Source organism: Hylobates moloch, unplaced genomic scaffold, assembly GCF_009828535.3.
Source record: "Hylobates moloch isolate HMO894 unplaced genomic scaffold, HMol_V3 SCAFFOLD_14, whole genome shotgun sequence".
NCBI classification, from domain to species: Eukaryota; Metazoa; Chordata; class Mammalia; order Primates; family Hylobatidae; genus Hylobates; species Hylobates moloch.
Window position 1 is genome coordinate 61650461 of NW_026652289.1, and position 26661 is coordinate 61677121.

Here is a 26661-nt window from a genome sequence, read left to right on the forward strand (position 1 = left end):
GCACAAAGCCCAATCCTCTCATCTCACAGATGATGAACTGAGGCCCAAAGTAACTGCTTCTTGGAGTCTCTCAGGACAGTTGTGAGCAGCACTTAAAGAAACACTGAAGACTCACCGTGTTAGCTCTTCCTAACACCGGTACTTAAGTTTATAAAAGATTTCTCCATATGTCATCTCAGCTGGGTCTCATCCTCTAAGGCAGACACACCCACGACCGCTCCATTTGACAGATGCATAAACCAAGGCTTAGTGGGGAATGGACAGTCGAAGGTCATGTGACTGAGAGTGACAGGGTGAGAGGACCAGGATCCTTGAAGACCTTCAAACACTACAATTTTTCTTTCATTCCAGTAACTTCTACAGCACAGCCTGAAGAACTACTTAGAAGTCTGAGGCAGAGGCTCCCTAGAATCGTACTCACAGAATCTTGGAAGTTAGACCTTGAAGGTCAGGATTCCCAGAGGATACCACTTTTGGTCCTAGCACCCACAGGAACTGTTTCTTCCTCCTCCCCTCATTCTTCACCATCATGACCACTGCTAGCATTGATTCAATCCCATGGACCAGACACAATGTTTACTCCTCCCCCTGCCCTCATTTCATGCTCATTATAAGATAGTTACCATTATACCCATTTTATAGACAGGTAAACCAAGGCTCCAAGAGGCTTGAACAAGCTGCCCAACGTCAAATAACTAGTTAAGAGATGGAAATAAGGCCGGGTGCAGTGGCTCACACCTGTAATCCCAGCACTTTGGGAGGCTGAGGCAGGCGGATAGCCTGAGCTCCCAAGTTTGAGACTAGCCTGGGGCAACATAGTGAAACTCTGTTTCTACAAAAAACAACAACAACAACAAACAACAACAACAAAAAACAACAACAACAAAACACGAAAATCAGCCCAGCACAGAGATGCGTGCCTGTAATCCCAAGCTACTCAGGAGGCTGAGGTGAGAAGATCGCTTGAGCTGGGAGGTCAAGGCTGCAGTGGGCCAATATCATACCACTGCCTTCCAGCCTGAGTGGTGGAGGAAGAACTTGTCTCAGAAAAAAAAAAAAAAAGAAAGAAAAAAGGACAGAGAGATGGAGATAAGATTTGACCCAAGAATTCAGCCTCCAAGTACGCACATTTTTAACAACTACACTGCAACCAAAAGACTGAGGACTGCCTGATGAAGAAATGACTCACCCAAGGAGGCCATGGCTGAGTTAAGAGTCAAAATAGGGCCTCTCTCTCAGCTCACTGCTGGCTCATGCCTCTACACTAGGCTGCCCGAAAATTCACAAGAGTAAATGCTCAGGAGACCCCCAAAACACGTTCAACAAGAGTATGTTTGTAGCCTCTGAAATTCCTCAACTTTTATCACTATCAACAGAGCCACCACCACCTGGAAGCTTGGAATCTTCAGAGCAAGCGCACATACTCACTTGCCTACATGTTGTTTCTTAGCTCCGCAACCCAGGAGACAATGTGGGCAGACCAGGGATCTAGAGGCTGCACGTGCAAGACCAGCCTGAGACCTCCAGCCCCAGGATGCCACTTAGGGTTGGCTGCATAATTTGTGGGGCCCAGTGCAAAATGAAAATATGGAACCCTTTGTGCAAAAGGCAAGGAAAAAAAATATCAATCATGGTACTAAAATAGAAAGTTTTTTCTCTTTCTTCCACAGCCTCTCTCTTGATGTGTCATGGTATTTTTAATTGGCTATTTAATATTATTCTAAGTAAAGCAACATTAAAATTTTAAATTACATGAATTAGCATGAATTTTACCACTCCTATTTATATTGTGTGATGCCAGTTTTAACTACAAATATAAAAAGCCTTTAACTAGTATGTGGAATCACCAACATTACACGAATTATATTTTAGGGCTTGGAGAAACATCCATAAAGCTAACTCAATCGTTTTTACTTCACTTCTCAATATGTGTGCATTCTACCATCACTCTTTATGCTTCCTGAGGAGTAAGGAAGATCTGAAAGGAAAAGGCATTATGGGTGCCCTATCTTTCCTTTTCCTTCTTCCGTCATCATTTTCAATATAAGTGGTTGGTGTCGGGGAAGTGACATGAGTAATAAAGGATATGATGGGGTTCATTGGTCGTTGATGTTTCTTAGAATGTCATCGCCTTCTTTCTACATCCAAGACAAGTTCCAGTTAGATGGAAAGCATCAGGACTGTCAGGGCCCTCGCTACTCAGTCGCAGATGTGACATCTCACACTCACTTTGGCTCTCACTCAACTCTCGCACATTGTAGGTCCGGCAGAAGTCTGTGCTCAAATGCTACATGTGAATGGGGCAGAAGGCTCAATGGGCACATGCTGCCCACATCTCCTCTATCCATGCTCATGCTCCAAAACACTAGGTCAAAGATAAAATTATTAAGAATTTCAAGATGGGCCGGATGCAGTGGTTTACACCTGTAATCCCAGCACTTTGGGAGCCCAAGGCTGGATCACCTGAGGTCAGGAGTTCAAGACCAGCCTCGCCAACATGGTGAAACCCCATGTCTACTAAAAAAAATACAAAAATTAGCTGGGCGTGGTGGCGGGTGCCTGTAATCCCAGCTACTCGGGAGGCTGAGGCAGGAGAATCACTTGAACTCAGGAGGCAGAGGTTGCAGAGGGCCGGTATTGAGCCATTGCACTCCAGCTTGGGCAACAAGAGCAAAAAAAAAAAAAAGATTTCAAGATGGTGACAGCAGAGCATTAAACCAAGCATAGGGCCCTCCTGAGCATGAACTCTATGTGACTGCACTCGTCATGTGCCCATGAAGCTGGCCTTGATGACAGCCACACCTGTGTAAGGACAGGCACAAGACACACTTCCACAGCCGTCCTTCCATTTGCTGGCCAGTTCATCCAAAGCCAAATTAGGTTAGGACCCCACACTTCGAGGCTCTGGGTCTCAGATATGACGGCCAAAGGATCCGATACTGAAACACAAAAAGGATCTGTGTTTAATGCTCACCCACCTCAGGACCAGATGAGCCGGAAGACTTCACTGGCCTTCTTTAACCTTTCTAAGGCTGCCACACTGTGTGACAGCTCCTTTGTCCACCCAGTAAAGCAGGGGAGGTGAGCACATGGCCATCTTTTGATATGCTTAACACCAAGGGGAGAGAAAGGGACCCACCAACCATTTACCAGCTCACAGCAAGGTGGTAAACACCAAGCAATGCCTTGTACACATGTTAACTCAATCTTACAACCCTAACAGAAAGGTACCATTTTACTGCTGGAGAAACTGAAGCTCAGAGAAGTGGCGTGACTTACCCAAGACCTGCCCAGTCAGCTCAGCTGACTTCTCTAGACTTATCCACACCCACGGAGACCCCCTCATGCAGCCCTGCCATCCGCCCAGAAGCTGGGTTAAAACTCAAGTGCATTTAATGCAAGAAAAAAAGAGTACAACTCTGACTCCAAACGCTCTGGAACATCAAGTCAGGAGCACCCTGGAAGGGTCTGATTAAAGGGTTAAAGCAAAGGCTCCTTTGAGACACATGTTAAATGTATGTGGCCACATCTTTGCCTACATCAGTGCAGCCCCACGCATTTCCCTAAATGTCTGTAAAGCAGATCTCACATAATTATGATCTTCAGCTCAGCCCTGGCCACATTAGAAGTAATGTATATTTATGAAGTGAAAAGCTCAGGTCCTGCCTCTAACACAGTTATTTACACTCATCAGCCCATGTTATCACACCCCGTCCTGCCTGGTCACAGCCCTCTCCTCAGGGTAGCAATTTTGAGCAGAGCTTGAATAAGATTGTCTCGTGCCAAGTCTGCTTTAGAAGGCAGCCAGGTAAATGGCCTTAGCCCTGCTCAGGAGGAGCCACGGGGTGGGATGGTGGGATGAGGGGCCCAGAGCATCAGCTATTCACCCAAAAGCAGGGTGAACAGGAGCAGCTGGTTCTCTGGTCCCAGAAGCTTCGCCTCCCATCTTGATGCCACTTCTGTTCACAGCCCTAAGCATAGGGGAACATCTGATGGCTGGTGGATGGCCACATCTTCTGACTCGCCCAGGCGCAGGCTGACTTCCTGGGTCCCTCACACCACAGGCCACCCCACGCAGGCCTCAGGTGGTCTCACTGCCTGCCCTGAGGACCCCTCCACAGGACTGGTGGTCAAGGGCCTGGAACACTGGAAGTGTGGGTCTGGGAAGCACCATGGTCACACAAAGAGCCCTAAAACAGAAAATGCAATCTGGGTTCAGTCCTCGCCTGTGTCCCCTCGGGTAAACCATGTGCCTTCTCAGAGCCTTGGCTTCCTCAGCCATCAACAGGGGGAGGCACCAAATGAGATCAACAAAGACGTCCGCACCACTTCACAGAACTCTGCAGGTGGGGGACAGTCCATCCTCCCATTGGCCCAAGAGGCTTCTTTTAGGTGCTGCCAGAGGCAAGAAGATAGGAACCACCAGCTGCCTTTGCTTCCTTCAGGTAACCGCCTCCCAACCAGCGCTACCTCGCATGCCAACACAGCGCTGCAAGTCAGCAGGCGCGCTGACCCAGTTCCTCTTTCCCTTCTTAGCAGCAGCAGCTCTCTGGACTCTGAGGCAAAGTGGGCCTCCGTCTGTCCCCTTGGGATCCAGTTTGCTCACATCCTTCCTCTTAAATGATCTGCGCCTTGGCCACTTCTTGCTAGACTCCCTGCTTGACAGGGCTGCTGGGAAGACAGAGAGAGCAAAGTGCATAGATGACCCCAGCTTGCTACTAGTATCATCTGGGTGCCAGGAGCATGACAATCACAATCCAGCCACCCTTCCTACCTCCACTGGCAAATCCTGATTATGCACCCCTGCACTGGCAGTGGAATGAGAGGCTTGCCGAGGTGGCGAGGCTGGTGTGGGCCCTGGCAGAGGTGTGGATCCTGAAGGCTTTATATTCACGGGCCCGCTAAGGTGTTCAAGGCAGTTTTTGCGTCCCTCATGGCACCTGATTTGCATCAACGTAGAGGTTTTACAGATAAGAAAAGTACATCTCAGAGAGGTTAAGGATATGCCGCGGAATACACAGCCAGCTCAGGGAGCCTGGAGTCCTGTCCTGACATCAGGGTTCCTTCCCCTCTAACAAGTGGCCAGACATGAGTGAAAAGATAGTAACTGTAGGGTTAGATGAGCGCCATCTACAAAGACAGGGTGGGGAAGGGAAGTTAGACTATAGATTCCAGACTCTCAAGTCTAGTCTTCCTATTGACTCAAAGCAGGCTACGAGCCTCCTAAGTGTTCGTCATTGATTTTCAGACCACAAAACTCAGGGATGGGCATGGGGGCCATTTTCCATGATGCAAAAGCCTGCTGTTATTGCCACATCTCCTTCCCTAAAGCTCCAGAAGACCCAACATACATGGAACATCGTGCCTGTTATTACATTTAACCGTCACAGCAACCCCATGATTTGATATTTTTAGCTGTTTAACAGAAGAAAGAAGAAACCCATTAAGAGGTTAAGAGCAAGGACAGGCTTGGGCCTAAAGGGGCACAGCCCTGCCAGTCCTGCCAGTCCTGTGCCTTTTCAGCTACACCACATTCCTCTGGACAAACTCCCTCTACCACTCCTACCCCCAGCACCCTCCTCAGTATCCTGCCCCCAGCTTCCACACGGTGCATCGTTGCCTATAATCATGGTTCTCAAGCTCAAATGCACATCAGCAGCCCTCGGAGAGTGTATAAAACTCAGACTGCTGGGACAGCCCTCAGGGTTTCTGATCCAAGAGGCCTGGGGGCGGGGCCTGAGACTCTGCATTCCTAGTAAGTTCCCTGGTGATGCTGACGCTGCTGGCCCGGGGCCACACTTTGAGAACTGCTGATTTATAGTAATTTAAAGTGTTCACCTAACAGCTGGGGAATGGTTAAATGCAGTTCATCTACTTGATAAAATATGTGTAATTATGAAAGCCATATATAAGAAAATGCCGCTAAAATATAAAATTAGAGCGTCAGGCTTGCACCCTGTGCTGGTCCAAGTCCAGTTTGACCTCCGATCCACCCCTCATCTTCCTGTGCTCTGCTGTGTCCTCCCTGGGGCTGAACCCTGACTTTACAGGCTCCAGATCAGGAGACCTCTGGCAGGGTTTAAATAATAGGAGGCTCTCCTAGCAAGCAGTGGGTAGGAGCGAGGGAGAGGCCAAGGTGTTTCTCCCCTCTCTCCTTTTCTACCTTGGGTCGGCATTTTTAGAAGCAGCTACAACTGCTCTACACAGGCCCACTGGTGACCCCAACCCTGGGCTCTGGGAACACCACCTGTTCCCTTTGTCCCTCCAGCCTAAAGGCAGCAGCTTCCTCCAAGTTCTGGGTCGACCTCACCTTCCCATGTGTGGCTTCTCAGCTGCTTTATCACCTGTGTAACCAAGGTCCTGTATTAAATTCCCTTTGTGCTAAATACCTGATGTAGTTCCTCCTTCCCATTTGACTGATACACTGATTACAGTAATAAGCATAAAAATGCTTATGAAAATGGACAATTCTAGAAGGCTATTACCTTCTAGAATTGAGAGCTTGGTAAACTTATGTTTTCTTTCCCCAAAAAACTTTAGAAGATTGTCAGTTATTATTAATATTTAAAACAGACACCAAGTGTACAATTTAAGAGAAAACAGACACCAAGTGTACAATTTAAGAGGAAACAGAGGTGAGTCTTTACGTGAAAAAGGTTGGGGAACTATGAATCCATGACAATAAATCTAAGGAAACCAATCCCTGTACTTTCATTTCTAAAAACACCTTATTTTGGAGAAACCATGGCCACAGCCACAATGATACAACGGTTTCCCCTGAAAGTACCGGGTGGTTATCTGGGGGTGAGTGACTCACTGGTTGAAGAGGTCACATCATGTATCACCGCAACACCGGATCCTTAGCCACTGCGGAAGGACAGGCTACTGGCAACACCCCAAACCGCCTTCAGCCATTTGTTACCATGGAGGCAGGTCCTATCTCTCCTGTCAGGCTCTGGCCTGGAAGCCATCCGGGATATCCCTCCAGAGGAGACTGGGGCCTGGAGACGGCTGGGGGAGCAGGAATAATACACAAAGATGTTCAAAGAATAAGGGGACTTGGTTCAGCCATGCCCACCATGCACCATAGCAGCAATGTGTGTGCCAGGGCATGGGCAGGGCAGGGAGGAAGGTGGTATCTTCTTTTTCCACCATTTCGAGGATCTTTCTCTCCCGAGGGCACAATTAAAATAAAAAGAAACAGACTCCATGAAACCAGACAGTAACAATACAATAAATTCTCCTGGATTCCTGCACTGCACTCTAACAGCCCTGAAATAAACAGTTTCCTCCTTGGAGCTCAAGATGCAACCCTGTAGCAGGTAATCAAGTGCTCAAGTGGGGAGGCAGGGGCTTGGCCTTGGACCAAACACAGTTTGGTGGTCTGTTTATAATATTTTGGCTGAAACACTGCACACAACAGATCGAGAGGCTTATTGCTGTCATGGGTTACTTTCAGACCCAAGTCAAAGCCGATTTAAATCCCCAGAAAACAGGGAGACGGGAGTGCTGGGGAGGGGAACTGCAGTTAGGAGAAGCATCTAGGGCTTTCAGTGAAATGTGAGTCTACCTTCCAAAATCCCAGGGGACACAGCTCAGCCTCTAAACACTTGGAAAACCAGGATTCAGCCTATAGTGAGTGGTTTACATCAGAGCCCATAAGCAAGCATTGAGAAGAGTTTACCACCCTGCCCCATCGTCCCCAAGCAGTGGACATCATCATCATCCTGCCCCATTCTTCCCAACAAGTGACTTGGGCAAGTCACTGCCCTGCTCAGGAGCTCAGTTTCCCCAGCTGTCAGTGATGGGGTTGGGCTAGATGATCAGTCAAGTCACTTCTCAACAGGGGAGTAACTTGTGGCAGGGGACTCCTTCACGGCTTCTGAAGGAAATCTGAGTACCCCAAGTTGAAGTTCAGAGAGGTGAAATGCCTGTCTCATGAGCTACTCAGCAGCAAAGTTGGGATTTTCGTCAAAACTGGACTTGAGACTCCCTGCTCTTCCCACCACCCCAGGAGAGGCACCAAGATTCTAAGCACTGCATTCCTTCAGAGTCCGCCTCTCAGTCCTGCAAAATGGGAAGGCCTGACCCCGAGTAAGGTGAACCCTGACTCCAGCCACTCCCAGTGCCACCTGTCACCACCCCCTTAGGGTGGTGTTCCACTCGGCCTGGGTGTGCCTCCCCCTCGTGCACACTTGTCCACACTCCCACGTGGGGGCAGCCCTCCAGGAGAGGGTGACCCTCAGGAAGCAGGAGCCTGTGTGGCTTCAGAGGTGAGGGCAGCAAACCCCAACACAAGTGCTGGCCACTGGTTAGACCACCAAATGCTCCATCCAGCTCATGCTTCCCCACCCCCAGCACGCAGCGGTGCTACCCACTTACTGCCTGGCCACTTCCTAGCTATATGCCCTGGGCCAAGTCCCTCAGCCTCTCCAAGTCTGCGCCTGCTCATCCAGACTAGCACCCACTTCCAGGGACTGTCAGGGAGATGAAACGAAATGACGTGTGGGAAAGTGCTTTGTAAACTGTAAAGTGCAGCACACAGGAAAGTAGTGGTGTCCCCCTTTCCCAGTGACATCAGTTGGAAAAGAATTCATTCTTTTCTGAGGGACACGAGGAGAGCACACATGCCCACGCACACACACTCCCCATGGGCATTTTTTTCTGAGGCAACACAGTGTAGACAAAGAACTCTGTCGAAGAACTGAGGGCTGGCCTCAGTCCCTGTTCCTGCGCTAACTGTAAGTTGTGCCTGAATGCCTACAAAATAGGGATAGGACCACTTTGCCGTGTCTCCACCCAGGGCAGTTGTAAAGATAAAACAATGGGAAAGTGCTCTGCACATGATCAAGTATACAGAGCACTTTCCCACTGGTGTGACTCATCACCCCACCGGGAGGCTGAGGACGAAGACTGGCACTGATTGAAGGAAATTTGGCTCATTTTTCTGCTATTCAAGATCACCAAGAGGCTCAAAGAAAAAACAGTAAAGTAGCAAGGGTCATCTGGCAGGCAGAGCAGATGGAGGAGGTACATTCGGGTTTTCTGGGTGTCCCTCTGGGGTCTCCTAGCCTGGCCTCTTCAGAACTAAGCAGCCATACACCCCTTTTTTAAAGGCCCACTTTGCAAGAGAAGGCTGCTAGGTGTGCTCCACTCAGGACTGTTTGTGCAAATGCTTTATTTGGGGTCTCCGGGGAACTGTGTGGGCCAGGGTGCTGAGGGACCTTCCTTCTGAGCCTACTGGGCTCTCTGGAGAAAGGTCACCCTGACAAAGATCTCTAGTCAGCCCTATCCACCCCACATGCTCCCCAGCACTCCCCTTTTTTTTAAGACAGAGTGTGGCTCTGTTGCCCAGGCTCAAGTGCAGTGGTGTGATCTCGGCTCACTGCAACCTCTGCCTCCCGGGTTCAAGTGATTCTCCTGCCTCAGCCTCCTGAGTAGCTGGGACTACAAGCGCCCGCCACCACACCTGGCTCATTTTTGTATTTTTAGTAGAGGCAGGGTTTCACCATATTGGTCGGGCTGGTCTCGAACTACTGACCTCATGATTCGCCCACCTCGGCCTCCCAAAGTGCTGGGATTACAGGCGTGAGCCGCCGCGCCCGGCCTTAGCATCCCCTTCTTACCCTAGAGCAGCTGCCCCCTCCCACTCGGGAGCATTCGAAATAGCCTTCCTAGCAGCGCTGAACTAAAAGTGGTGTGAAGCAGCAGCCAACCACCACTGTGTTTCCCTCGCTGCCGCCCCACCACCTGGGCCCTGGGCAGCTTTGCTGCATTTGTGAGGTTTTCTCCCACAGCTTTTCTTGCCCGCCTCCCCCGCTTCCACGTGTTTTCACACTGGCCGACGCTCTCCACCTAGCCTGGGCTGGATTCTCTGCCCCAGTGTTTCTATAGTGGGCTTCCCTAGGCCCCTGCCCACCCATCTCACCTCCTCCAACCCAACAAGTAAAGCTAAGACAAGAACAGTGAGATCCTAAGTCTATCGGGAGAGCCATTTAGCATCAAGTAACCCTACTGTGCACCCATCTTCTGAGCCACGGGCTCCAGGGAGAATTAGTCCCAGGTTTGGGACTCCAGAAAACCAACCCCAGACCAGAATTACACACAGCAGCACTTTATCACTCCTCCTGTGGTAAAGGTGAGAATGGGGGATAAACTAACAAATGCGTGACCCCTCCCCGCTCCAGCTCAAGGTTTTTATTTTTATTCTTCTAGTTGAGATGGAGTGATCACGTCTGAGCTGTCAATCAGCTGGGCCATGTCAGTACAAGAACCCTGATCTAAACCCTGGCTTCCAAAGGGCTTGGCTTGCTCCACCCATTTCAGGCAGGGCTGGCATCACAGCAAAAACAATTTCAAAGCACAGAGACCATAAACACAAAATTAAAAGGTAAAGTAAAAAGGGAGGAGATGTTTACTGGAAACTTAAGTTCTGCTGCCCAGAAAATATAAGTCTTTTTTTAAACACATGCACAAACACACACGTCTATATAATGCCTCTGCCACCTCCCCCACCACCTTAAGAAATGCATACTTTGCTCTATACAGGGCTTTCTTATCTGCTCCTGATTACACTCAGCTAGTGACCATGAAATCTGGAATAATCACCCGCCGAGAAAGGAAAGCCTTGGCCACAACCAGGGCCTAACAAAGCCAGCCCTGCATTTACTGATGATCACACAACTTGCTCACATGACAATCTTGAGTTTTCTGATGCACAGATAATCACTCCCATCCATACCTGAAATGCAGCCACAGCTGAGAGGGTGCCAGGTGCCTACTGAAACCAAGAACAATCCTACTACAGGGTATCTTAGGGTCCAAAGAGAAAAGAGTTTCCAACTGAAACTATGCAGGAAACTCAGGTGGGCAGATGGTAATCATCAAAGCAGGGATCTGGCAAAGAACACCCCCCGACGTGCAGACAAAGAAAAAACCTAGAGGAAAGTGTATTCCTGAAAGTAGAGAATTTTCATGGGAGCAAGAACATGAAGTCATTCTTGCTACCAATGAGGTGCCAACTAAGGCTGCTTCCCAGAGACACTGACATCACATTAGAAAGGAGAAGAGGCCGGCGCTGTGGCTCATGCCTGTAACCCCAGCACTTTGGGAGGCTGAGGCGGGCAGATCACCTGAGGTCAGGAGTTCAAGACCAACCTGGCCAACACAGTGAAACCCCATCTCTACTAAAAATACAAAAATTAGCCAGGTGTGGTGGCGGGCACCTGTAATACCAGCTACTCGGGAGTCTGAGGGACGAGAATCGCTTGAACCCGGGAGATGGAGGTTGCAGTGAGCTGAGATCATGCCACTGCACTCCAGCCTGGGCAACAAGAGCAAAACCCCGTCTCAGGAAAAAAAAAAAAAAAGGAGAAGATATGCAATGTGATAGTGGGACCTGAGTGACTTGCTTTTGCTTGCTCAGGTCCATGTTCCTTGATCCATGTGTCCCATTCCACTCTCCATGCTCTGTCTTCTGATCCTCACTGTGTGGCCAGGACATAGAAGGTCTTCACTGCTATCACGCGACACTATAGTTCCTGAGGGCAGGAACTATATTTTCCATTTCTCTGAGTGCCTTGACAGATTCCTCATTCATCTGAGAAAATAGCAACCTACATCTGGCATGCGTCTACAACTGCATCTCAAACCTTGTTATTTGTAAAGCTTCTCATACCATCCCCCTTCATCTGTGAAAGCCCTGGAGGTTAATCAGCACCGATACAGTCTCCCCTCCTAGGGCTCATTTCACACCAGTTAAGGATCCACAAGCCCATCCCTTTACCTGAATGAGATATTCCAACTTAGCTGCCCCTTCCCAGTTTGACCTTTTCTGTTAATATTTTAATGCAGACAGCTGTGTCCCATCAGATTTCTTAGGCTGTAGATACTGATTCCCTTCAAGGGCTATTAAGATGCTACTGCTGATGAAGTGGCAGGACAGGACGCTCTCAGCCAAAGACAGGGACACTCTCTCACCAAAGCAGCAGGGAGTAACACACACCCCTACAGCCTTCACAGCCCCTAGAATCCACTGGGGCAATGCCAAAGATCTGACACTAAGGTATGCTGGAGTTGGCTAAGGCCTCTAACTTAGTTTCATGAAAAAAGTGTGGGCATTTGTAAGGGCCTGTTTAATCCATTCCAGCTCCACCCCCGTGCACCACCCCCCACTTAGTACTGTGAGTTTCTGAGCAGAAATAACCAAGTACAGATGGTTTCACTACTTCAAAGATGTTGAGAAACCACTGACCCAGAGATAGGAGGGAACTGGAACTCCAAACCTCAGGGCAACTACTCACCACCAGCACTCGTGATGACCAAATCAACACACTCCCAGAACCTAGAGCTGTTCTCTTTGTGTGTGTGTGTGTGTGTGTGTGTGTGTGTGTGCGCGCGTGCGCGCGCGTGCACACACGCTTTTTATTTTTTTGACCAACCACTATCACTTTCCACCCAGAACAGATGCGTGTAACACTGAACCACAGCTTTACATAAGCATCTATGGCTGTGATTCTCAATCCCGGCCACATACCGGAATTACCTAGGAAAGTTAAAAAATATGGATTTCCCCAGGCTGGCCTGTAGAAATTTGAAATTCACTGGTCTCCAGGGGTGGTCTGGGCATCAGAATTTTTAAAAGCAGCCACGGTTGAGAACCTTCTATGGTAATACCAAAAGCCAATTGCAAACCATGAGGAATCAAGAATCCTAGCCCCCACAGCTCACCCTGAACCCCAAACCTCTTTCCATCCTGTCCTCAACTGCAGGCCTCCATTTCTAGTCCAGAGTTGACTATACAGTGATTCTGAAACTATTCAAATGAGTAATAGAGTCATTTCTTTGAATGCAAGTGCAGGAATCAGAATTTTTAAGGTGGAAGAAACTTTAAAATCCTGCTAAGCCAACACCTTCAGTTTATAGAAGAGGAAGCCAGGGGCCAGGGCAGAAAAGTGACTCACCCAAGGTCCTGAAGCTGGTTCACAATGAGGCAGACCTAGAACCCAGGCCTGCTGCCTCTAATTCTCTCTCCTCCACACCAGAGGAGCCCCTGTGGTGACAGCCGCTGGACAGAAACGGTGACAAAGGATGGGTCAGTTGTTTACTGAGCCGTATGCTTTCAGAGGCCATCCTCTGAATGCTTCACCTCTGAAAGGCTCAGTCTCCTTACTGGCCTTAAAACAACTGAGGGCAAAGATAGCCAAGATAGCGCTTCCTTTAAAGATTCCCGAGCATCCTAGTCGATCGTAATCCTCAAAGAATATACTTGCCAGCTGTCTGAGGTTCATGAAAAAAGCCATTAGCACAGAGTCCAACCCAGGTTTGAAAGGGCACTCTGTTGAGCAGCAGGTCTGAGGGACTGAAGCCAGCAGTAGATTCTAGTTTCTTATGGATAAGAGAGAGCTGATTGTTGGTTTCAACATCTCTAACCAACCTGTGAACATGTTTCCCTTCCTTCCTGTATTTTTATGGCACTACGGTTGGAATGCAGCCGGAGCCTAGAAGCACAGAAAACCTGTGCTTCAGGCTAAATTTGAATTCCTCTTTGCCTGCAGACTGATTTCCCCTAGCCTGGGAATCGGTTCTCAGGTGAGGTCTCATTTCACCCTGGGACGCTCCATGAGGGCAGAGCTATGTGTAACCATCCTCATCAGCAGCGCATTGCAGCTCCTGGACCATGTGTCTGATGGTACCACCACCAACAAAAGAAGCTCAGTAAATATGTGATGAATTAAACAACAATGATAATACAATTAAATAGGTCATTAAGGAATGGTTCACCTCTGAAGGCAGAGCATCAGATGAAAACTTAGATTTGTCCCCTAGGAAAATATATGCATTGAGAAAACAGCCAAAGGCAAGAAGCCAAGGAGAGTTCAGAGGGCTATTATGAAAATCTGAGAATGGCCAGGCACGGTGGCTCATGCCTGTAATCCCAGCACTTTGGGAGGCCGAGGCAGGCGGATCACGAGGTCAGGAGATGGAGACCACCCTGGCTAACACAGTAAAACCCCGTCTCTACTAAAAATACAAAAAAAAAAAAAAAAAATTAGCTGGGCATGGTGGCAGACGCCTGTAGTGCCAGCCACTCGGGAGGTTGAGGCAGGAGAATGGCAGGAACCCCGGAGACAAAGCTTGCAGTGAGCCAAGATCGCGTCACTGCACTCCAGCCTGGGTGACAAAGTGAGACTCCATCTCAAAAAAGAAAAAAGAAAAAAAAAAAGGAAAGAAAAAAAAAGAAAATCTGAGAACGGATACACAGATTCTTTCAGATTCTCCCTTCAAGCTTGTCATTTTGTAGAAGAGAAGGCCAACACCCAGGAAGTCAAGTTGACTTCCCCAAAGTCATAAAGCCCATCTCCACCAGCAAGAGCGGCCAAGGACCCTCAACCTCACCCAGAAAACAGGATGCTAAGATCACAGTTTCTTTGGGTCTCATTTTATTTGTTCACTTGCTGATTCAACACTTTTTAGAACCTGGGGGCTCCAGTAATCATGAACATCAGAGTAGGTTGTGTGAGGAGAAATAAGAAGAAATGGCAAACATTCAATTTCAGATATTGTAGGGATGTTCACGTATTGTCCAGAGGGCAGCTGGAGCTGAGGGGTCCCTAGCTCTGGAGAACTGCAGATCTGGAAGATATCCCCACATTGTAAGCACATGAAACCCAGGGAGAGCAGAAGTAGTTTGAACTGCAATCCTGACCCAGCCCAGCTGGGTAGAATGACGTCCAGCATATGGTTTGATTTTCTCATCGTTGAAGTTAAAGCAGATAGCAAAAAATAAAAATAAAAAAACATAGTGGCCAAAAGATGACATTTAAAAAGATCCCTGGATCAAAGCCTTTTTGTGAGTACTGCTATTTCATCCTCCTCCTAACGGTAACCACTTCCCACATGAACCCCAGTAAGGCAACCGTGCAGCCCACAAGAGAGATAGAAATATGACCACACTTCCCTCTTATAAACAGGTGATGGTAAACATCTGAGACCACTGGTCCACAGCCGTGGTTAAACAAAGGGTTGGGGGCACCCTGGCATGGCCGTCAGGGCCTCCGTCTCCCCCACATGCTGACGCTCTATGAGTGGTGAACTTGGACGATTAACTTCAGAACTGAGGCAAACAGAACCAGCCTTGCACTGCGGCAACTTCATCTGATTTCATGCCCAGGCTCACCTGGCCACTGCTTCTGGAAACTAAAGAATTTTCCAGGAAAGTAGCTATTGCTTCCAGGCCCATGCTCAAAGGCACCTCTCTGTGCTCCACCAGGACAAGACGGCAGGAAGACAACTTACATATTTACTGGAGTGCCCACCCCATGCCAACCCTCACCTCTTGCATCAGTAGCGGTTATAGATTCTTTTTTTAAACAATCAAAGCAAAAACTGTAACTCTTTTAATCAAGCAAGAAAAACAGGAAGACCTCAAAAAACTAATTAACTCTGAGATGTTCCCTGGGGTTCCAAGTTATCCCAGCTCCTAGATCAATAGGAAAACAAAACACGAGGCCTTGGGACAGGCTCTGTTTTCTCTGAATTGGAATGAAAGGGCATTTGCACACTTGAAGTTAGTGATTAGCTCTTTGCGACAGGAAGACTCAAGGGTATTCCCTATCTGCAGAAAGTTCCGTCCGACGACGGCAAAACTTTATATAATTTGGACAGGACTTTGTTTTTAACCACTAAACATTTATAGAATTTTTATGTCTTCCTATATATATGCTTTCAGAGAAAGTTTCCAGCAGATTCAAAGCAAGAGAGATGCACAAAGATACTAAACGTGCAATTTAACTGCATATGGTTTTGAAGCTAGAACAGGGCGAGAACCTTTAGAAAATTTCCCCTGGGGAAGGAGGCTCTCAGGGCTGTGCCCTGCCCCCACTTCAAACCCTAGGGCGAGTTGTTATCATTTTGTCAACAGGAAAATAAGACTGGTGGAGGGGTGGAGACAGAAATCGCATCTGCTTGAAACCTGAAACAACCTGGCTTGCATCACAAAATGTGTGGCCCTGGGCATGGCATTCAGAGGCCCGGAGAGTCCCCCTGCTCTGTGTTTCTCAGGTCCTTTTGTCTCCTTGGGCCTCAATTTAACACCTCTTCCAAAGCTACCAGACTGCCACAATCTACTCAGCAGATATTCCAAACACAATTATAGCACTATCTCTCCACCTCGACTGCAAGCTCCATGAGGGCGGACTTACCATCACGTCCTCAGAAGTCCGCAAGACATCAGTAAGTGCTCAGGAGTCTCACTTAGTGAAGGAAACCAGCAACCAACAAATATTAATTAGTAAGTTGGTGCCTAAGTAATGGCAGTTTTTGCCATTATGTTCAATGGCAAAAACTGCCATTACTCTTGCACTAACCCAAATAAAATTTACTAAGCACCTACCTCCATACTAATTACCCTGATGAGTCAAAGGAATAGCCTGGGCCCTTGACCTCAAGAGGCTTCTGAGGGTCCATTATTTCTGTCATTGACTGCATGTGATACAATACTGACCAACAAGATACCAGGAGGCTCCTGGGGAAGGTTTTCTTCCTAAAGAGACCCCCAAGGAATAGGAGCCCTTTTCTGCCCTTGGATGCAACGTTTATAGACGGTAATATCTACAACAGCTGTGGCCACCTTTGGACCAACAGGATACAAGCTTGAAGAGAAGATGGCCAGGAAGAAAGATGTAAGGCTCCTGAGTCCTTCTGATGCCTGACTTTCCTGCCTCTAGCCTTCTTAGGGGAGATAATAAGCCCTCTTACGATTGAAGCTATTTGTTGGGTTTCAAGTCACTTTTGGCCAAAAGCATCCTGACACAGCGATGCTGGCCCCTGATACAGAATGTGGGATGGACTGGTGACGGAAGGGGCCAGCTGGCTTACTGCAGCACGCAGGCATGAAGGACTGAGGGCCTCAGCTGGGGAAGGGAGGCTGGCAACAGCAAGAAGAGCTGCAACTCAGGAGACTCAAAAGCCGCTTCCAGCCTTACCCACAAGATGGCCTAGTCATCCCCATGACACCAGGGCTCAGTTCCCACGATGACTATCTGATGCACTGGAGCATAAGTAATGAATACTCTCTGTCCATGCCACCCCCACACATGCCTCCGCATGTCTGTGGGGTAGCAAAAGGGGAAATGCATCTTGTTCTATTTATAAGACCCGGCTGAGCCACAAAGGCTAATGACAGGGGCACTATAGTATCAGCTGAAGTTCTCCAAACAGGTGCCAAGTTTGGTTTGAATTTATATTTCACATTTCTCAGCCTGCAACCGTTCCTCTCTGTACCTCCAACTGCTCTCCTTGGAGCTCACCCGCCAGGGCCTCGCCCACAGCAACAGTCTGGTTGGAGAGTTGAGAAACTCAAGTCCCTCTCCAGACTTCCAATAAATTATCTGGGGCAAGAGAAGGAGGATGAGGTTTGGATGATCACAGAAACAAACCCTGAGAGCCCGAAGCAGGAGTGAAACAGCACAGCCCTCACATGTTCTCTGCAGAATTCTGTTGGCGGGGAGGGGTTATTCGGGGCCACGTGCTTGCTCCACAGCGGCCCTGGCACATTCCATGCACTGACCACAATCAAAGAGAAAGAAAAGGCATGCTTACTGTTATTTTTAATTCCTTCCTCAAGGCCTTCCAAAATTCTTCAGCAGGATTATCCACTAAACTTTCACCACTCCCAGCCAATAGTCCCTTTGAAGCCCAGAGCTAAAGTAAAGTGGAGAGCAGGAAAAGTCAGGTCCCAGAAGTCTCTGCTCTTGGCCATTAAATATCATCCAAGTTGCACTGGGCCTAGTTGGCATCTCCCGGACTTCAAAAGGACAGGGCCTGATGGAGCCAATATAGTAGAGCCACGTGAATGCCCTGCCACCACCACCCCGACCTGCTCCATACACACCTGACCTTGACCTCCACCTCCTTTCCCTTCAGTAGTAGACATCAGCAGAGCCAAATGTTCCCTAACTCCTACTCCAGTTAATTAAGCTCTAGTGCTAACTTTACCATGTTTTTAACATCTTGTCCCGTTTTAAAATATTATATTGCCAACTTGTGGCATGACCTTGGGCAAGTCCTTTCACTTAGAATAGCAGGACATAATTTGCACATTCCCTTCCACTTAAGCAACCGCACATGAGCTGGCGGATCTAATTCTCCATTACCTTGGTCAGGTATCAAGACCAGAGGCAGGGTGACTATTTCCCAGGTTTGCCTGGATGGTCCTGGTTTATGGCCAAGCACCGTAATTAATAGTGGCCATAATTAATAATGCTGCCCCTTTTCACTCTTGGAAATGTCTTGGTTTGTTTGATAAATTATGTAGTCACCCTAGATTCTAGAAAGGGTAGAGCTTCAGTGGCAAATCCAGCTCCAGCCCTTAGCCTGAGACCTAAAGCAACTTACCTAAGTAATCTGAACCTTGTTTCTGTCATTTACCAAATGAGAATAATGATAGCAATGTCATAGCTTTCTGTAATGAGGACAAGAATGGCCATCCTTTCTTGAGGGGCTATGGGGTAGAGGGCAGAGAACTAGGAACCAGAGACCAGAGTTGAGATTCCTGTTCTGCCATTGACCCCTCAATGCTTCAGCCTCCTCCTCTGTAAACATAAATACATAAGTACCCAGAGTACTGTAGGTAAGCAAATAAGATCAAGGAGATCACCCCCTCTGGCATACGCTCAGCATGCAGTTGACACTCAGTCCAGGCAGCACGTACCAGGATCACCCCATGTGAGTGGGCTTAGGTGATTTGCTAACAGTCAACACTGCTGACTCGACCATCTTCTGAGTCAAATGCTTGGACATGGCCAACAGTAACAGCTCACCTAAGCTTCTAGTACAAGGCACCAGAGCATGTGTGCCCTGAGCTCATATACCAATATAATTTTGTGCAATATTTATGATTGTCTCTAAGGTCTCTGTGGAAATCTGGGTATGAACTTAGAAGCCTTTACTCCCATCTCTGTCTGAAAGGGTTTTTAGCAGTATTAGTGAGTTCTACACCATAAAGAAATAATATGCGGGGGGCGAGGCGCAGTGGCTTTCGCCTGTAATCCCAGCACTTTGGGAGGCCGACGCAGGCAGATCACCTGAGGTCGGGAGTTCGAGACCAGCCTGACCAACATAGAAAAACCCTGTCTTTATTAAAAATACAAAATTAGCCAGGCATGGTGGTGCATGCCTGTAATCCCAGCTACTCGGGAGGCTGAGGCAGGAGAATCGCCTGAATCCAGGAAGCGGAGGTTGCCGTGAGCCAAGATCACGCCTTTGCACTCCAGCCTGGGCAACAAGGGCAAAACTCCATCTCAAAAAAATAATAATAATAATAATATGTGACATTGCAAAACATTTCACAGCTTGCAAGAAGCTTTTAATCTAAAATAATTCTAATCTGATTTAAATAAATAACTTCAATAACATCCCTCCTGAGGGAGGTCATTGTTTTTCCCATTTTTCTGATGAGGAAAAAGAGGCTCAAATAAGTTAAACAATGTGTCCACAGTCACCACCGCAGTAAGCTGGGTAGCAGGGATTTGAACCCAGGGCACTCCGCAGCAATAGGCTGCCCTGGTCTTGGCTTCAGTAAGAGGTTTCTAGCAATGTTTTCAAAAACAGCCCATGAACTAGAATCAGTCCTTGGACATGAAACTCAATCTTTTAAAAACCCAGCAACTTAAACTACCACCACCACCACCACCAAGCTGACCCTCTAAAGGCGAGGTAAATAATACCCAATCTCTCAACGATAAAATGAATGAAGAATACTGATTTAAACATGCTATTTTACTCTCTCATTAAGGAATATAATCTGTTTTCAATAAACATACATCCTGCTATGGGTCTGCAGTACAGAATTTAGGTAGTTTCACTGATTGCAGTGTGATCTGGAATTGGAACGCCTGGCCTTGATTGATGATCATCAACAAAGAAATTAAAAACACTGACCAGAGACGGTCCATATGAAGGCACTGTGTCAGGCACAGGGAAGACTCAGCAGAGGCCGAGATCTAATATGGAGGCCTGTGCTTCGGTAGACCAGGCATCTGCATGGAGGCCAGCAACACCGCACTTAGTTTCCCAAGGTATCCGTATCAAAAGGCTGACATGACTCACTGGCTAATTACCTGAACGCCTGGGCTCCCTGAGCCCTCCTGGCTCAACAACATGTCTTCTCTCCTGACAGTGAACAAAACACTATTTTCAACCTGGTCCAGACATAGCCTAAAGCTGTCCACATGGTACTGTAAGGGATTATGACTCTGACCTGGATAATTCGGGCAGAAAACCTGCTGTTAACAGCCACTGGGTAAGAGGAGGAAATGAAACAAGAAACAGTAAGAGTAGTGGCTTTCACCGTGCCACTCCCCTGCTTTAAAATCTCCTGGACACTTACAGAGCAAGGTCCAAACACAAAGTACGAAGTTTGGCAAACCAAAGCCCTTGACAACATCCTTCTCCAACTCCTCTCTGGCCACTCCCTCATCCACACTCTGGCCACCCTAAACTGTCCTGCCTTCCCTAGACATCAGGCCCTTCCACAGTCTGGTCTGTGCTCTGTGCTGCCTCCCATTCCACTCCTACACTCCTATCCATCCTTCAAGGCCCCATTCGAGCATTGCCTCCTCTGTGAAGCCTTCTGATACCTCCAGAAATAGACTTGCTCTTCCTCTAGGCTCCCAAATATTTTGTTTGACCTTCACTATAGTGTCTCTTCCACGGGCCCACCATAACTGTGGTTACTGGTGTCCCTTTTTGCCTCTGAGCAGTTCAGAGACACGACTTCATCTCTATATAAAGATTTCCAGCAAACGAATGCACATTCAGTGCTCCAGCTCGCTGCTCCACTTCTTGAATGAGCAGCTACAATATGTAGCACCTTCTCCCTCATCTGCATTAAATTCATTCTGGCCTGGGTTGAGGGTGAGGGAAATCAATTCCTGTGAACAACTGCAAAATCCTACCCATATAATGGTGCCACCTGGACTGGGATTCAGTTGTGGCCACGCAACTGAGCAGATGCTAAATAAATAAATAAATAAATAAATAAATGCCTGTCCCTACAGAGCAAAAATATATAGGAAGGCCTACACACCATATGCAGTATTTAAAGACAGAAATCAAGGTAACAAACGGTTACACAGAATGTGTTCCATCATCCTACCTTGACCAATACTTTTAATAAGTCCAGGTTTGAGTTTAGGATTCCCTGACCTCTTGGTTTCACAATGGAATGTGGAAGCTGAGAGAGACCCAGCCCCAGATCTCAGCCCACCCCTAGCACCATCCATAACTTTCAGGGGCCTTGTGCACACCCATGTAGAGTCCCCAGGCCACAAGTCCAAGCTCTAGCCAATTCCTTCATGCCCCTGCACCCCTTGCCTAGCCACTGGGCCCACAGGTACACATGCTGTCCATGGCCAACACAGTCTGCCCTCAAGTAACAGACCTGGGGAAGAGGCCCACACAGGACTTGGAAACAGGCTCAAGACACGGTGCAGGGAACTGGAAGGGCCAGGCCACCGAGCATGATCTGGAAAAAGGAAGTGCTGGCTCTAGATGGGCCTGTCCCTTGGCCCTACAGTCTCCTTGCCCCAGTAAGAGGAACACAGCCAGGTGGAGGGCCAAAGCGTGACTCTTGAAGCGTGAGCTCCCTCTTGCATGTATCTGAGGGCAGTCAAGGGTACAGCCACCACGTCTGGGTCATTTCTGAGCCATGAGTTTCTGGACCTGACCATTCTCACTCAACAGCCAACCTAACCAGTAAGCTAGTACTTGAGGGGGAGCCGGAAGTGCATTCCAACTTGGGCCCCAAAAAAAACACCAGCAACAATAAACATCATGCACTTCCATGCACTTACGGGCAGCTATCAGTGACAGGTGCGTGAGTCACTGCGTTTCTGCTTCAGGATCTTACCCATCCCCCGCCCCAGGAGACCTGATTCATCAAAGTTTGTTTTCAGTACTATTATTTTTAGTCGACCAAACAAATTTTTAAAAATAACGATAGAGAAGGTGATGGGGGAGGGCAGAACCATCTAAGAATATGAATTGTTTCTCTTTCAATAATCTGCCAAGCCTTACATCAACAAGTGGCATGTCTGTATGTTCTCTGTGTGTGTTGAAGTAGATCCTTTTACTATATCAACTGAGACTCTCCAAAGGAGAATGCTCTGTGAGCAAGCGTGTTGGGGTGAGAAGGGGATCACCTATTGGAGTCGACGGACATCATCTGCCAAATTTCCCCTTGGAAAGGAAAAACGAGTGTTTACTAAGCACCTACTATGTATTATGATCGATTCTGGCAAAGTACTTGATATATCTTATCTACTTGGGTTTGGTTTTTTTTTTTTGAGACGGAGTCTCACTCTGTTGCCCAGGCTGGAGTACAATGGTGCAATCTTGGCTCACTGCAAGCTCCCGCTCCCTGGTTCAAGCAATTCTCCTGTCTCAGCCTCCTGAGTAGCTGAAATTACAGGCGCAGGCTATCACGCCCCGCTAATTTTTGTGTTTTTAGTAGAGCTGAGGTTTCACCATATTGGTCAGGCTGGTCTCGAACTCGTAACCTCAGGTGATCGATCCATCCACCTTGGCCTCCCAAAGTGCTGGGATTATAGGCATGAGCCACCGTGCCCGGCCACTTGGGTTGATTTCTATAAAGTAGGTAGTAGTTTCATCCTCATTTTACAGATGCAGAAAATGGGGCTCGATAAGTTGAAGCAAAGTACCCAAGGTCACCACATGGCTAATAACTGTCAGACTCAAACCCAAACCCGTCAGACTTGAGAGGCTTTGCTCTTTCTGCCCAACTGTGCTCTTCCTGTCCTCCCCTTCTCCTGCTCCCCAGGTAATATGTGAAGAACCTGTTTGGGTAGAGACAAACAGCCACACACAAAATGTAAAGGGGTGGCACAACAAGCAGTAATTCACTCTGCCCTCCCATGGGCTGGGAGAAATTAGACTCACCTTGAGTCTGACTTCAATAACAGTTAAGAAAAAGTTTACAACCAGGAAGATTTGAAGCAAAAGGAAAAACCCAATTTCCATCACCAGTGCCTGCTTTCAGCCACTTGTAACTACTCAAAAAGTCCTTTCTGGATTCATTACTCCACATTTGGGCTTAGCCCAGAGGTGATTTTTTAAGGAAAAAATGCCTTTTGGCATTTTTGAGCTGTGACAGCGTAAAAACAGACCTTTAAAAAACACACACCCAAAAAGCATTACTATTTTCAAAAGTCCAGTTGAAAAGAAAAAAAAATGGTGACACCTCAGAGCTACAACTTGGCTTGGCAGTTTGTGATGCAACACTTAGCAGCAAAAGGGACCAGATTCATAACTCTGTAGGTTTCAAAGGCAAAACCATACACAGTGTTTCTTAATACTGGAGTCCTACCCTATCTCTACTAAAAATACAAAAATTAGCCGGGCGTGGTGGCGGGCGCCTGTAGTCCCAGCTACACGGGAGGCTGAGGCAGGAGAACTGCTTGAACCTGGGAGGCGAAGGTTGCAGTGAGCTGAGATCATGCCACTGCACTCCAGCCTGGGCGACACAGCAAGACTCCGTCTCAAAAAACAAAAAAAGAAAGAGAGAGAGAGAGATAAAGAAACAAACAAACAAACAATACTGGAGTCCTAAACTACCGGCAAAGCACTCAAGAGAAAAACTTGCCAGATGTAAGCTGGGAGAGCCATGTGATACTGAAAAAGAACTATTTAGGAGGAAACTCACTTTTCATTTCCTAGTTGGGGTTTAAACTTGCAACATCCACGCTGCCTAACAAAAGGCTCATGCTTACGCAATCAAGTGCAGCCTTTCTTTATATAGATGCTTGGAAATAAATAAAGGAAGCTTCCTGGGTAAACTTTGACATATGAGCAAACATTTTCCACAGGTATCCTCTATAATGCCTACCTCTTACATTTAACCATTTTTAGGCATCTGTGGTCATTAGTTTAAGTAAACTTCCTGTTCTTAGAATAGTCAAAAATAGCAACAAAAGAAGAAAAACTGTTCACTGCATCTCAAGAGGCACAGCCTCCACGTCTTCATCCTAGCATTATTTTCATGTTCCTTTGTAGTTAAATTTCACTGACTTAGACTCACAGAGTAAGGAAGAGGGAGGGAAATCACCAAAATTAAAGGCTGAATTACAATTTTATTATTTTTACTTATGTAAATTAATTGACACCAGGCTGATCGAGTCTTGGAACACTAATAATTAAGAAAGATCTGTCATTCACTGATCAACTAGATGGGTGCAACTGGGAGCTTCTAAAATGTTTGTATGTGGCCGGGCGCGGTGGCTCAAGCCTGGAATCCCAGCACTTTGGGAGGCCGAGGCGGGCAGATCACTTGAGGCCAGGAGTTGGAGACTAGCCTGGCCAACATGGCGAAACTGGTCTCTGATAAAAATACAAAATTAGCCGGGTGTGGTGGCACATGCCTGTAATCCCAGCTACTCAGAAGGCTGAGGCAGGACAATCACTTGAACCTGGGAGGCGGAGGTTGCAGTGAGGCAAGACCGCGCCATTGCACTTCAGCCTGGGCAACAACAGCGAAACTCCATCTCAAAAAATAAAATAAAATAAAATAAAATGCTTGTATGAATATCAATTCCAAGTTAGAAAGACCCTCCAATAAAGTTTATCTAGCCTATTTTCCAGTTGAGAACATCTGAGGCCCAAAGAAGGTGACTTGTCCCGGTCACACAGCTAATCAGAAACAGAGCCACGTCTAAAACCTACCAAGGTCTGCTGACTCTTACCTCCAAAACAATCCCCAAACTCTTGTTTGTTAATTTTTCTTTGACAGCATTTATGGGGCAAAAAGGCCTGCTAAACAAACTTTCACCTAGTCCAGAATTAGCCAAACTTCTTAATTAATAGGCTTCTACTGTGTTTTCATTTTAAACTGAGTCTGTCAAAACATTCTACAGCAGTTCCCACTGTGGCAGGCTGCTGTTTATAGGAAGGGCCTTAGATAACCAACAGTGGATAGTATGCTGTAGATTTGTTTATTTCTCAAACTGTTAAGTCGAAACAAAGGATAATGTTATACAGAGAGAAAGAGAAAGACACAGAGAGAGATCCTTGTCAAGTCGATAAACTGCAGAGCTTGGAGGATTTGGTTTGTTTGGCACCAAAAAAACAGTATTTACAAATTAGCTAGAGTGAACACATACAGCATTCTTATAACTCCAAAGAACCTGTGTTTCACAGCCAGTGGACTAGAAGCTACAGAAGGCACCAGGGACAGTATCTGTCTTATTCACTATTTTGTCCGCATTACCTGGCACAGAAATTAGCACCTGGTAGGGCATTAAAGGAAGGCATAAAAATGAACTGGACAAGTTCTCTTGGAATTGTCTCGGTTCTAAAACTTACAATAGAGTAAAAATAGAAACCAAACTTCTGTAGGGTGGGCTTAGGATTGCAACTTCCCACTGTTTCCAGGAACCACTGTGCTTGAAGATGGGAAGACTGAAGGCTCCATGGCTCAGGGACTTGTCAGAGGCCAACAGAAGGTCATACCCCTCCTTAGGGAGGAGCTAGTCCCATCCAACACTGCACCAGCCATTCACGTGTGCACATGGCTGATGAACTCCCATCCCCTGCACATTCAGCAGGCTGCCATCACGAGCAGCCTTCTTGGGCAGTTCTCTTGCCAGCCAACCAACACTATGAGATGTGGATTTGGGGGAGGGAATGGAGTCTTTAAGTTTTGCTTTTGTTTTAATCAGTCAATATGGCAAAGGAGAAAATGGCAAAAGTCAATTAGGACTATTGATGAGACTTGCTGAGTAAGAAAGCTGCATCCCAACCTTAGAGAACTTAATTGCAATTACAGGAAGCTGAAGGAGAGGTGGATAAAGGTGGGAGAATAAGGTTAACAGGAATGCAAGCTGATTTCAATTTGAAGCAAGCCCTGCTTGGTCCTTCCTATTTATTTCATTAAGGAGCTCACGCAGAATAATGGCTGTACTGTGCATCAAATGGCATTAAAATCTCCTAATAAATTAACAAGTAAAAATTAATGGTCGCTCAGTTCATTAAATCGTGTTAATTTTATTCCATTATAATAATACAGCAATCACATGTTTACATTATTAAACCAATATTTATTTTTTAACTCATTTAATTGGATTCCTGATGTGATAAGCTTGAAACAAATTATTTCAATTTCATCTTCTTGCATTTCTCATCAGAATTAAGTGTGACTGTATTCATAGACTTTTTTGTTATTAAAATTGTCATTTAAAACTTCACCCTTGCAAAGACTTTTTAAAAAATATACCACTAAAAGCACCTATGTTCATTCAGAAACTCAGGCGTCTAGGATTTATTCTCAGCAAGTGTTAACCAGAGAAACGAGAAGCTAGGTCACACAGAAGCTTTGAATTTCAAAACAACCATCTACAAGTTGTCCACTTTTCATTTATTTATTTATTTATTTATTTAGAGACAGAGTCTCGCTCTGTCGCCCAGGCTGGAGTGCAGTGGTGTGATGGCGGCTCACTGCAAGCTCCGCCTCCCGGGCTCACGCCATTTTCCTGCCTCAGCCTCTCGAGTAGCTGGGACTACAGGCGCCCGCCATTACGCCCGGCTAATTTTTTTGTATTTTTAGTAGAGACGGGGTTTCACTGTGTTAGCCAGAATGGTTGTGATCTC

At 47.1% G+C, this 26661-nt stretch overlaps 1 protein-coding gene across 3 annotated transcripts in view; it reads right to left on the reverse strand.

The window, feature by feature from the left end:
* The window catches only part of SMAD3 (SMAD family member 3), a 128449-nt gene that overhangs the window by 95805 nt on the left and 5983 nt on the right, over positions 1–26661 (reverse strand). The window lies entirely within an intron of this gene.